Source organism: Triticum urartu, chromosome 6, assembly GCF_003073215.2.
Source record: "Triticum urartu cultivar G1812 chromosome 6, Tu2.1, whole genome shotgun sequence".
NCBI lineage: Eukaryota > Viridiplantae > Streptophyta > Magnoliopsida > Poales > Poaceae > Triticum > Triticum urartu.
The window spans coordinates 256,970,790-256,978,171 of NC_053027.1; the positions used below are offsets into that span (position 1 = coordinate 256,970,790).

The 7,382-nt window shown below is 42.3% G+C and overlaps 1 long non-coding RNA gene across 8 annotated transcripts; it reads left to right on the forward strand.

Annotated features, from left to right (window-relative positions):
- The first annotated feature begins 764 nt into the window (after positions 1-764).
- LOC125513106 lies at positions 765-6,229 on the forward strand. 8 transcript variants are annotated; one of them, XR_007285684.1, is made up of 8 exons: positions 768-1,500; positions 1,585-1,728; positions 2,582-2,817; positions 4,190-4,266; positions 4,735-4,752; positions 4,825-4,911; positions 5,644-5,843; positions 5,961-6,229. It is a non-coding gene; the product is annotated as an uncharacterized LOC125513106 (long non-coding RNA). The 8 variants fall into 8 exon arrangements; XR_007285683.1 differs by having other exon boundaries at positions 765-1,500; positions 4,190-4,752; XR_007285681.1 differs by having other exon boundaries at positions 765-1,500; positions 4,364-4,911.
- The last annotated feature ends 1,153 nt before the right edge of the window (positions 6,230-7,382 follow it).

Sequence of the window (7,382 nt, forward strand, 5' to 3'; positions counted from 1 at the left end):
AGGCATATTGGGCTATTAAAGAGCTCAATTATGATTTTAAACTTGCCGATGAGAAGAGGTTATTTGATATTAGCTCACTCGATGAATGGAGAATCCAAGCGTACGAAAATGCCAAGTTGTTTAAAGAAAAAGTTAAAAGATGACATGATAAAAGGATACAAAAGCGTGAATTTAATGTAGGTGACTATGTATTGCTATACAACTCTCGTTTAATATTTTTTGCAGGAAAACTTCTCTCTAAATGGGAATGTCCTTACGTTATCAAGGAGGTCTATCGTTCCGGCGCCATAAAAATCAACAACTTCGAAGGCACAAATCAGAAGGTGGTGAACGGTCAAAGAATCAAACATTATATCTCAGGTAATCCTATAAATATTGAAACCAATGTTATTGAAACCTCGGAGGAATACATAAGGGACACTTTCCGAAACGTTTCAGACTCCGAAAAAGAATAGGTATGTGGTACGGTAAGTAAACCGACTCCAAAATAGTTTTTAAGGCAATATTTCTCCGTTTTGGAATATTTACAAAAATAGAAAAATTTAAAACAAAACAGAAACTAGCCAACTCGCTCTCACAAGACTTCTCCGATTTGAAGCTTCATTGGCCGTCAGATTTGTATTCTGGCGCGTTTGAGTCATCGAATCTTCACAGCGGTTAAAACTAATTTTCACCTCACGGCCGTTTTCATTGTCCAATGACGGGTGGGCTCGCGCGGCACACTGGTTGGCTGGGTTGCCTGTTTTCGAGTGCAGGGCACAATCCCCCGTCTCCTCAGGCCCCATCCCCCACGGGACAAACCCTAGCCTTACATCCCACACTACGTCCTCCTCCATCCTCGTTAGCCGCCGCCGCTGTTGTGCCTCCCTCCTCTCTACCCTACAACCACGCCGGCGGGAGGAAGCCTCCGTTCGTGGCGCCATACCGCTGCCGGTGTGCTGTGCACGCTTCGTTCCCCACAGCCCCTCCCTCATCCTCGCTCGGCACCGCCGCTGCCTGCTACTCCCCTCCACCACCGTTGCTACTTGTGGGTCGAATCTAGCATTGGTGGGTCAGAGCTCAAGCTAGAGGCTGAGACGGGGCTGGGCGAGCGGATTCCAGGTGCGGGTTCGCCCTCTCCCCGCGCGGCGCGTGCGCATCACGCCGTCTACGGGAGCGTGGGGGCAGGCGTAGCCCGCACCCCTCCGCCCTACCTCCCTCCTCGATCTCTCTCCCTGGTCAGCCGCCACCAACCCTAGCCCCCTTTCATACGCTAACTCCTCCATACTCTGTCTCTGTCCGTGCAGGCGGCCATCTTCGTTCCACCCCGAGCTTCTCATCCTCCTTCCTTGCTTCTCTACTCCCCCACGAAGGAGGAAGATGCAAATGGCGTCGGCTTTGGGAGATAGCTCGCCCGGCTGCAGGGAAGGGCGACGGGACCGGCATCCTGGGCGGTGGCGACGGTTGGACTCCAGGAGCTGCCGAGGTTGTCCTCACCAAGGAAGCGGCCGACAGCGCAAGGTATAGAAGAGGGCACCGCCACCCGTGTGCAGCTCCGCCATCGCCTCCCTCCATTGCTGATCTCCATCTTATCTCTTTCTGCAGGGAGGGCTCGTCCTTACGTGGTGCTCAACCGGCGATTGAGATTTGGAGGGAGACTAGGAGACCCCGGCGAAAACGAGCGTGCTAGCGGTGGCTCCGGGAATGCAGGGTGATAGGGCCCAGTCTATGCTCCGGTTGTGTTGTTGGGTGAGCTTCTTCACACTTCCGGTTGTGCTGTTGGTTCCAGTCTATGAGCAATTTTTTTGTTTATTTCTGTCAACCAGATCCTCAGATCTAGCTAGGCTCCCATATAGATTTTTCTAAGCTTTTAAATTTGTTGTGTGCCTCGGATAAGTTACTACAAATGGGATTATTGTTCCTGCTCAGGAGATGCTCTCTGACCTGACTAGAGTCATAGAAAGATTTTTTTTGCCATTCTTAGTTTGTCAAGAAAGGAATCGATTTGTCCTGGATCTCCTGTCCCCTTTATAAAGGAGATTTTTGTTCCTTTGCTTGATGTGTTTCCCTCCTTTCAAGTGTAGGATTTTCGGGATGGGCCTTCCTATCCATAAGTTTGTCTTTATACTGCATATTAATTCACTCTTTTGGGTAGGTAACTAAAGTCCTGTAACTTCACTGAATCATTGAAGTTGTCTTTCCCAATCCGAGTTTTGCTTTACAACAACTTGATTGCTTGTGTATTTGTGTAGTTTTCTGCATATTCATACAGCTCTGAATGTTGTTCCGTTCCTTGATAAATACATCGCTCTACAGGGTTGATTAAAGAAGTTAACTCTTCTTCATAGCAGTTTTTCAAATGCCCTGATGGGATGACCCTAAACATGGATAGTTTAACTTGGTATATCAGCTCAAACACCTGATCGGCAAAATGGAGTTCTATTGGTCCTAATTGCCGTTCTAAATCCTTCAAAAAGAAAAAGAAAAGTGCTATACTAAATAAACTATCTGCTCTATTATTTTTATTTTTAGTCTTGCTTCCATCCATCTATTTATAGTACCCTGGGTAGCTACAGCAGTGATGCTCTTTCTTTCTCTGTAGGGAAGCTTCTGGACGGGATTTAGACAAGGAAACGGAGACCCGTGCGAAATCGAGCATCCTGGTGGTGCCTCGACCAAAGCGGGTCGACGGATAGTGCCGGTGAGCACGGAGCATGGTGCAACGAGTTGGATAGGCGGCAAGAGAGGTGACCACGGGTGTGGCTTGGGGAGCTCCGCACACATGAAGTGATGATGAGTGCATCCGACCCCACCATGCTGCTGTTCCTGGAGAACAAGGTATTGGCATTTGTCATTGTACAACACTAGCGAACCGGCAAGCAATGCAGTTGTTTATTCCTTTCCCCTGTAAACTATGAACTGAATGGCTACTGTGTTGATGCATATTTGTTTAACTGAAGTTTAGTTTTATTATGTCCATACCTTTGATTCGTTCTACTTTAGTGTGGTCTGAGATATAATGATTTATTTCATGTGTATCACATATCTATTTATACTTAGTTTGGAAATTGCAGCATCCTCTCCTAACTGTCCGAATGGGGGCTTTTAGCTAATTCTTACCAAGCACCTAAATTTCTAAAACTGCAAAGATATTAAAGAAACACAAACTGTTTCAGAATACTCCAGGATTGAATTTGGGCATTGCGCCTTAATAAGATATCAATCAAAAGCTTAGTGAAAAATAAATATATTACCAACGCGAGGTACTGAATTAAAATGTGCATCTACATCTTATTGTACAGAACAAGCTTACTTATTTTAATTGAAGGGGTATATATATATATATCAAATCAGTATAGGCCTTTTTAACTTTGAGCTAACACAGAAAATTGTATAGAGAGAATTTACGATCGCATTTTGAAAACTCTATTGCATAGTTTGAACCTTCAATTTTCATTACTAAAAGGATCGTTGGTATTGCCAAATTGCCAAGCATTTATTTTCAATTACTCTTGGTTTGACATGGACATTGTGCCATTTGGCGCCATTCGATGCCCAACTCCTATCATTTGTTGCATTTATCTATTCTAGATAAAATGATGATAAAATGAAATGAATCTTCAGTGTTGGGACTGATGATCGGCACTTGTTGTCTAAATGCAGTACATGCGCATTGCAGCGGTAATGTTGTTATCTGTCCCTGTATATTCCTTAGTTAGATGTCTCAGTAAGTTCAGTATATCATCGTCTACTTAGACAAAATACATCATGGTCAAACAATACAAATATTTCACAAGTAGAAAAGGCATACAAATATTAATTTTCAGTAAAATGATGAAGTGTTCAGATATATCAATGCTTTCACCTCACTTGTCATGCTGTTATGAACTATATTTTTTGTGTAATTGCTATATCAGAATTGAAGTAACCCATTCGACGCTTGACTGTATCTTAGCATGCTTATTGAGTACATTCCTTATGTCATTTTTACAGATAAATTAATTTGTGTCAAGTATCGCTTTTTGCCATATGGACATGACAAGTTGTCATACATTGGCCTGTCAAATTTATCGGGTGCCAAGTTCACTTGCCATATTCTCAATTTTGTTTCTTCTGATTTTGGTGTTGGTGTGTGTATTGTTAGTGAAAATATGCTCATAGTTTTTTTAAATATGTGTACGCCATTAACTGATGTCATTGTGTTTTCCAGGGGTATATGAACCAGAAATGATGTGATATACTTGGTTATTTGAACATGAAGGTCAACCACGGGGTGGCGCGGCATGGGTGAGCTGAAATTGTTCTACTGATTCCTTGATGCTTTGTTCATTGCTTTGTTCTTATTTTATCGTTCTTTATTTGCTTTGTTCTTTCCTACAAGAAGATGCCGAGTCGTGCAATATGTTCAAAGAAGTGAGAATCTGCATTTTATGAATGTTTTCTTCTTTCTTCATTGTTACCTCAAGTCAGTGAATTCAGTTAAGTTGTACTGAGCAGCTTCATACGCATGGTTTCTCCATCTACACATCTTATTCAGTCACGAGGCCATTAAGATCTTTTTGACTTTTATAAAAAGGGTGATGCCAATTGGACGTCACCCTGTCCAACTTGATCTTTAACTTGCTATTACTGTTTGGATCTTCACATTCAAGGATTTTTCATTAAATCGTCGGTTCACCAGTTCTTTGTTACTTGAGATATTGTGATAAACTTATATCATTGCTTACTATACATATGTCTGGATGATGCCTGCAGGCTCATTACAAGCTTCAGGTGGATCAAATAGTGGGCCTTCTATATATATATTCAGCTGTATCATTTCTTACTATATATGTCTTCCTGTAGACGAGACGAAACCATACATGGATCCTTTGCCTCCTTTCTTGCTCAGACCCCATGATACAACCTCGGCGGTTGTCCAGCGACTAACAGGTAATTTCTCTTTCAATTTGATGATGATGGATGAGAATCAGTTCTATGATTGCAGCTTATAAAAACAGATGTTGGATGTCCCTTATGTGATGTGCTTATTTACCATGATAGATGCAATTGCTTATTAGTAGGTGCTCTCCGAATCCTTCTTTAACTAATTTACTTTGAAGTTCGGACAAAGGAGACTATAACTTTTTATATTCGTTCTATCATGGATTCCCTCTCTAGCCTATGTACGTTTCAGAAATAGGTACACACCTAGGAGAAGCCTGAGACCTAATAATAGTGCTAAGCAATTACTCTGATTGTCATTCTATGCTATCATCACAACACAGGTCAATAGACAGTCAACAAATGTGTAATCAGCTTTCCCTGGGTCCTGCATCATCTACTAATAATCAAATTTTGTGGCGAGCGTCTTATAAATCAGCATACCTATTTCTCCACACTGGATAGCTTTTATTGTGACTACAAAGAATATCGTTTGAGGATGGCATGCCAATTGTTCTATGTCTTGGGTATGAAGTAATTTCTAAAATGTCTTAGGTTTCCCTATAAATTCTGCAAATTTGCGGCATGTCATTAAAACCTACAGGGTGCTCCACCGATGGTGAAAATACCTCACATGATGATGTTGGATATTCTTCTACAAACTTCTGGCCTACTAGTGGCTGAGTATCGAAGCAAAATGTGACAGTTGCATGATGTGGTTGACTGTTTATTTGCATACAGCAATATCATCTTTTGGAGATAAAACAGCCGTATGGATGTTACATGAGACCATGTTGGAAGACCCTGCTGCTATGCAAGCAAAAGGATTCATGATACCCACGGTGAAAACAGAGATAAGATGCTACAGTTAGAGCAGCATTGAGAAACCGAGGACACGAAATGAGTCTGAAAAATGCTATGGGCTGATTTGTTCTAGCTAGGTACATGCAATGCTTCTCATATATATGCAACGTAACATCGCGGATAACTAGAACTGTCGTGATGTTGCTCTATTATAAGTACAAATAACTCATGGTTATCTTTTCTTTTGTTTACAGGCTATGTGTGGTAGAAGTTGTACTCACAGGAAGACTATCGTGCTTTGTATAAACCACATTCTATGATTCACTTCTGTTATGCTTATTTACATTCCAGTGTTAGGACTGAAATCCATCTATTGTAATGAATTTGGTTATACTGGCATTACCTATTTGACTTAGGCTTGGTTCATCACATATAGACTGTTTTTCTTGTAACCCGCTGCTTGTATGACCTAAAACTGTCATGTATATGAGGCAAGTTATTAGCAATGTTTCACATTTTCTTACTTGCAATACTATGCTTGCCTGTTCAGGTCTTCCAAGACCTAAATCATCAGAAATCCAGCACACACAACACTTTTTTCTTTTGAACTTTGGTTACCCTGATACAAGCTTCCGTTCATTTTGTTTATATCGAGTTGTTAGAATAGTTACCATACGTGCTTGCTCAAAACTAAACCTACTGATAAATGAAGTACTTTCAAAGCGCATATGGTGTTCTGAAAAATACACATTTTTTTCAACATGACATGGTCTTGAAATGGGACTCTCCTATCAAATTAAAATTTGTAGGTATATCTCATTATAGACAACAAGCCTCCATTCTTTTTTATTAAAGGGGTTAAATTTGTTATCATATGTGCTTGCCCACTACTAATAAACCAACTAAAACATGAAAATTCTTTTCATGCTGAACATGGATTCAGTGGGTCTCTGCGTCATTTGGCGCAACGGTTCTGAAGTGGCATGGTTTAGTGGATGGTCCCTGCAGCATGAAACTATTTTCATCGACAACATGGCTTCATCGGGTCTCTGCGCTATTTGGCGCAACGGGTCAACTAGTAAGAAGCAGTCCGGAAAGGACACGAGGACTCCATGAGGGTGGAGGGTGCGCCCTACCCCCTTGGGCGCGCCCCCTACCTCGTGGGCACCTCGTGCGCTTTCCGAACTCCGTTTTCTTACACGAGACGTATTTTGGTCGGTAAAAATTCATTATATAATCTCCCGGAGGTTTTGACTCCCATGTCACGCAAAAATCCCCTATTTTTGTTTCGAGCTGTTTTTCTGACAGATCCAGGTCGTCATGTCGTCTTCAAGCGCCCCCAAGGACCAGTTCTTCGAGAAGATCATCAACCCCTACCTTGCAGAAGTGCTGCAACACCCTCAAATCATTGAGATGCGTGAGGGGTTGTTGCACATCCGCGATGCTGAGGAACTAAGGAAGACCAGAAGCACAGAGGCAAGGCTCGAGGCATTGGAGCAAAAAGTTTTCAAGTGTCAGGAGATGGTGAAGCGTGGACGCGATTCCAATCACATTATGATCACGGAGTTCACCAACAACCACAACCTGTACATTGGGGAGGCCATCTTCAAGCTTCATGAGAAAAACGAGCACCTCCAAGCCCAGATCTATGACCTGCAAAATCAAAACTGTGAGTA